The sequence below is a fragment of the Nicotiana tabacum genome, chromosome 6, assembly GCF_000715075.1.
Source record: "Nicotiana tabacum cultivar K326 chromosome 6, ASM71507v2, whole genome shotgun sequence".
Lineage (NCBI taxonomy): Eukaryota > Viridiplantae > Streptophyta > Magnoliopsida > Solanales > Solanaceae > Nicotiana > Nicotiana tabacum.
In genome coordinates, this window is record NC_134085.1 from 11,256,613 (window position 1) to 11,262,881 (window position 6,269).

Consider the following 6,269-nt stretch of genomic DNA (forward strand, 5'->3'; position numbering starts at 1 on the left):
AGGATTAATTAATAAATGAGGTCGCATTTTTAATCTCGTTCGCAGGGAAAGAATAAAACTTGGGCTCGAGCAACTCATCTTTAGGCCTAAGTTTTGGACATAGTCCATAATTACCAAGCCCATAATTCCTAGGCCTATACCCCTAACCTAATCCCTACCCCTATATAATAGTACCTACACCTAAATCATACTAGGAGACCAAAAATTGTAATCCGCCATTTCTTCTCCAAAAAATAAAGGAAAAATACAACAAAGAAAAAAGGGGTTCATTTTTCTAAAGAGAGGAACAACCTCCTTCACCTTAACAACACCTGACCCCTCCCAATCTGTCGATGGACATCTCCAATTTCCCCAAGTCACATACCTTCGAAGTGTAATTCCCCAATTTCCAAACACACGCACTTTACTCGACTGATAACTTCTTTCGTCAGTGTATGGCTTAAGTACTGGAGTTTGGTCGTTAAACCTCCATGACCATAAAAAGTCAATTGTTTTAGCTCCAAAAGCAGTCTCGAAAATCAGATCTAAAACAACCCAAACCACCTCTGAAACTATTGGAGCTTGGTCGAGTTTCTTGAGTCGGGTTCGAGTTCGGGGCGACAAGCGGGTTTCGCTATAACTGTAGTTGATCGCCTGAGGTTTCCGCGATCCGATAGGCTCCGTTTGAAAGTTGTCCGATAATTGAGCTGCTGTAATTAAAGTTCACAGTCATCTATATAAAGGTTCATCTTCTTTCTATTTTATTTCCTCTTCAATAATTTGAGTCATCGTATTTTGGTTTAACTTCAAGTTTTAGAGGATTGAATTTTGTTTGTGAGTGTTTATGTTTGGTTCATCATTTTACTTGGCGTTGTTGAAAATCTTGAATGAGTATTGAGTGTTTGTTTTAAATTTGTGGATCACAGAACTTTCATTTTGGTTTTGTATATATTTATTTACTTTTTTTGTTGGGTTAAAAATGACAATATACACTTATCATAAATCTTGCAAGAAATTAGCTATGTTTGTTGCACATTTTTGTAATTGTACTCGATTTTGATTCTTCTAGGCAACATAGATATACAAGCTTTTTTGTTAGATGTTGATCCAAGTCTGTGTTACTCGCAATTTGAGATTGTTGAAAACTTGACATTTAATAACCACGTTATTCACAGGTTATAGTTAGCTTAACTTGCTTCCTGCTTTTAGTCATGCATTCCAATGTTTTGTTTGAGCACTTTGTCTGTGGACTTTTAATTGATTTTTGTATGCATTCATCGTGATTGTGTATGCGTTCGCGTGACACGAGTATGATTTAAAAAATGAACATCGTAGTTTGCTTTAGGCACATTAATTAAATAATTATCATGACTACGGGTATGGTTCCCGTGACGTAGTTGTGATTTATAATTGTTATAAATCCGGGTGTGCATTTCATGTGGCCCGATTCTAATTTCCAACAAGGTTAAATAGAACGTGTTGTGAACTGCATGTGCATTTCATGTAGCGTGGCTTACGATATATTTTAAATAATCTTTAAGTTTCCCGAAATATTAAAAGCGATTAAAAAGTTAAAAATGCACAATAGGTTTAAAACATGTAATTAAATCAGATAATTGAGCCAATAATAATAGTTGAGCGACCATGCTAGAACCACAGAACTTGGGAAAGCCTAACACCTTCTCCCGGGTTAACAGAATTTCTTACCCGGATTTCTGTGTTCGGAGACAATAAAACAGAGTCAATCTTTCCTCGATTCGGGATTTGAAACCGGTGACTTGGGACACCATAAATTATCCCAAGTGGCGAATCTGAATTTTAAATAAATAATCCCGTTTCGATTGTCACTTATATTGGAAAAAACTCCCTTAATACCCCTTTCCGGGGGTGTAGCTAAAAAGAAGGTGTGACTGCTCTAGTGACTCTGCTGGGGAATAAGAACCCAGAATCACTGGTTCAGGGTTCAAGAATTCGAGCTTAGAATAATTGTTATATTTAGCTTCATTTATTATCTGATTTTATTTACATGTTTGGGCCTAATGTGATAAATGATGCTTTTTACTGCTTTGATATTGTTGAACTGTATATAAATTATTGCGAAACCCTCCTCTCTTTGAGTCTTCTATATCATCTGGGAAGTGTGCACTTCGTGTGACTTCTTTTCTGTTAGAGTCATATTCCAATTTTAGAACGAGGTTAGGACAAGTTGCAAAGCCGGTGAAGCTTCTGTATTCCTGGTACGCTGTCCCCCCGGCTCGAGCTATTCGCTCAGGTAAGCCAGGTCTAGGACAAATAAACCCATATTTTTAAACCTAGAATAACATAGCCTCATGCCGGATCCCTAGTAGGAACGCTTGTTTGCATTACGTGCATTTGACTTAGGGGACTCAACGCAGGGGTTGGGTCCGTCTAGGACAGGTGTACCCAAAAAAATAAATAAAAGACCATCCTGATGCATCCTATGTGCTACATATTGCAATTTTCAAGGGTAAAAAGGTCATTTATCGGACCAATGATAGTTGAGGGCAAATGAAAAAAAGAAGAAGAGAGGGCGTGAAGTGTGAAAATAAAGCAAGGAGAGACCAATTATATTTTCTATCACATTTTTGTTAAGGAAAAAAAGAGCTTGGAAAAAAAAGATTTTGCACTTTTTTTATCATTTTCCAAAAATAAAAAAATCCAAAAAAAAGAGAAAAGAAAATCCAAAAGATTTTACATGTTTCGTCATTTTTCGAAAAAAAGACAAAAAATGTGTTTTCTATAAATTAGTTATTTTTTTAATTCTCGGTCGTATCCAATCTGCCCGAACTACGCATACCTGATTCTCGTCTTTCGGGGCGGGATACGTAGGCAACCCACATAGGGTCCGGTCTTCCTAATAAATCTTAGGTTCTTGGCTTCGCGGGGTCATAGCCAAATCTTTCATGTTTAGCCACTTTTAGCCACATAGGTTAATTTTTGAAAAATAGTCACAACCATGTTTTGCATGTGTCTAGTAGGGAATGTTATTGTCTCACATAGTGTTGGTTTCAATTTTCTCATACAGGTGTGGATCTACTTACCGGAGTTTGAGCATGACAGATACCCTCAGGACCACTGCATTCAGGAGCTGCCTAAGGAGCCTTTTTATGTTTTTGAGTCTATTGTTCATGTTTTATTTTCTAGTCCTGTATAGTAGTATTCAGTCATTTAGTTGATTCTAGAGTCTGTCATAGTCTAGTTAAGTTTGTCACTCATTTGTTAGTATTTCCTATTTTGTATTTGAAAAAAGATGTGTTATAAATCAAAAATCTAAAAAATAAGATTTTCGCTTATATTTCTATTAGATGTTTTCTTTAGAATACCAACTTTAGAAGTTCAAAAAAAACCTTTTGTGGTTTTCCTTAGGAAATTAATGTTTAGAACTCAGAAATTTTTTTTTTATACTTCCTTTTGGTAGATTAAGACTAAAAATTTTTTTTTAAAAAAAGAGAATTTTCTTTTATTACCTCTTTTAAAAGTTTTCTTTAAGGTATTAATTCCAAAAATCCAAAAAGATTTTCTTTTGAGGTGCTTCTTTGGGAAATTAATGAAAAATAAAACAAAAACTTTTCTTATTTTCATTAGAACTTTAGGATATTGTACATAGAAGAAAAAAAACATACTTTTTTCTTTGGTTTATTTTCAAAGTTTCTTCCTTAGGTAATCAAAAACTGAAATCCAACAATATTTTTTTTATCTTGTTCATTTCTCGTTTTGAAATCTTTCTTGAGGGATATCAAATGAAAATTCAAAATATATTTCTTTGGGTTATTTTTTTTAGATTTCCTTCCTAAAAAAAGGGTCAGAAAATATTTTTCTCTTTTAGGATTCTTCCTTAATAGAGAATTGGTTTCAAAAGAAAAAAAATCTGTTAAGCTTGAGTTAGAATAGGTTATAGAACATTCAGTCTAGGAAATTCAAAAAAAAGGATTTGCTTCTTTTATTTCTTTTTCTCATAAGAGTAGTCATTAAGGTAATAAACAAAAAGGAAGAAAGAAAAATGAGAACGTTAGTTTGTTTACTTTATTCTCGATCTTCCAGAACTACGCAAAGATCTGATTCATACGGCGTCATGATACGTAGGCAACTTACATAGGGTTCGATCGAATCATTTTTTTTAAAGGAAAAGAAAAGAAAAAAGAAAAAAAGAGGTGAAATTAGGGTATGTGAGAAATGAGAGGAAAGAAAAGAGTGATAACTAGAAAAAGAAAAACAAAGAAGGAAAATGAGCAAACCAAGAAGTGTTAGAAAAAAAAGAAAAGAGAAGATTGAAATGAACAAAATTGGGATGATGCCAAGTGACCTTGTGACCCTAGAAGTCATTCTAGAACCGTTAATTATTTCTAGGTGCATTGCATGTAATATGATATTCTTAGTTGTTAAATGTCTTAATGCTAACGTGATGGCCTTATTTTGTTATCTTCATAGTAGAAAGGTGGTTGGTTTGTGGTTCTCAAAGTAGTAACTCCTCTCCACAACATAAAGTCAAAAGGCAATGGCGGACAACAACAAAATTGGGTTGGTTGATACCGGTGCCCGAAAGCAGTTGGTTGAACAGGACACTGGTTTGGCTGATGAGGTAAGGATGTTAAGACAACACATGACGGACATGTATCAGGCCTGGATGACTGAGAAGGCACCACCCCCGCCACCACTTACCTTCCTGGATGCTACCCTTACCCAAACTCTGGTTATAGTGCCAGATGATTCCCCATACTCTCCATATTTTCCCGCTTATCACAGCTTTCTCAACCATCCTAGTAGCTCCATCATTCATCCTCCAATTACCTTTCCCAAAAATTTCCCTCCTGTCTTATCCACTATCCCCAACAATGAACACCCACTCAAAGTTCATGATGCCCAATATTACCCCTCAAAGGTTGCCCACAAGGTTCCTAACTCATACAATCAGAGCCCTCAGAATGAGCTTCACGTTGAAAATGAGAGGTCAACAGGAAAAGGAGGGCGAGATGAAATATCCAGGAGGCTAAAAGTCATAGAACAGTCCTTAAATAACAAGCAAGGAATGGGAGACCAAGGTAGCATGGATTACAAAGAACTATCTGTGTCCCCTAACGTTCGCCTTCCCGCGGGATTTAAAGTACCAAAATATAACTTGTATGATAGGTGTGGAGATCCGGTAGCAAACTGAGGGTTTATTGCAGTGAAATGAGAAGTGTTGGAGAGAAAGATGACTTGTTGATGGCCTATTTCAGTAAGAGCTTGACTGGGGCAGCTTTGGAATGACATAATCGTCAAGATGTTGGTAAGTGGCCTACATTGAGTGACATGGATCAAGATTTTGTTCGATACTTTCAATACAAATCAGGCGTTACCCCAGACCGCTCCTCCCTATCTAAAATATAAAAAAAAGTCGGAGGAAAGTTTTACGGAGTTTGGGCTCAGGTGGAGGGAGCAAGCAGCTCGACTCAGTACCCCGATTGATGAAGAAGAAATGGTTGAGCTTTTCCTACAATCCCAGGGGCCCACCTACTTCAGTCATTTGATCCCGGCCTTGGGAAAGCCTTTTAATGATGTGTTAAAAATGGGGGAGATGTTAGAAGAGGGAATCAAGTCCGGCAAAATCATGAGTTGTACGGCATTGAAAGATACTACGAAAGACATTCAAAACATCCCAGTAAGTTTGGGTGGAAGAAAGAGAAATAGAAAAGATGATTCACTGGGCGTTCCTGCTCAACACTTTCAGCCTCGACATCGGCCCTATGGATATCCTTGTGCACCAGATGATCCTCCCCAATGCTACTTTTCCCCACAGAAACCCCAAAGTCATACGTCACTTTCCCAGTACCCTATCCACAATACACCACCATATGCTCCACAGCCACGAGGCCCGTGATGGCCCGCACCAAATGTCTTACCCGCCCTCTCAAGCATATCAGCCACCTGCCCGCAAAAGGTTTCAACCGAGGCCAGAATACAAATGAAAAGACTACTAAAAAAAGAAAAGGCTTTCAACCCTATTGGAGAATCATATGCCAATTTGTTCCAAAGGTTGAGGCAATTGGATATGTTGAAGCCGATTTAGATAAAAATGTCAAAACCTCTGCCAAAGAAGTTTGATTTTTCTCAAAGGTGTGCATATTGCTCCGATGCCTCGAGTCAAAGTATAGAAAAGTGTTGGCACCTAAAAAATACAATTCAGAAGCTTATTGATGCAGGTGATATTGTCGTGCAAAATCCAGATGCAACAGACACTAGCCAAAGTTCATCGCCTGTTTGTAATGAGACGCATATAGTGGGTATGATTT

General features: G+C 37.1%; 1 long non-coding RNA gene across 1 annotated transcript; it reads left to right on the plus strand.

The window, feature by feature from the left end:
- The first annotated feature begins 205 nt into the window (after positions 1 to 205).
- Positions 206 to 3,295, plus strand: LOC142181578 (uncharacterized). Its single transcript, XR_012710233.1, has 2 exons — positions 206 to 722; positions 3,026 to 3,295. It is a non-coding gene; the product is annotated as an uncharacterized LOC142181578 (long non-coding RNA).
- The last annotated feature ends 2,974 nt before the right edge of the window (positions 3,296 to 6,269 follow it).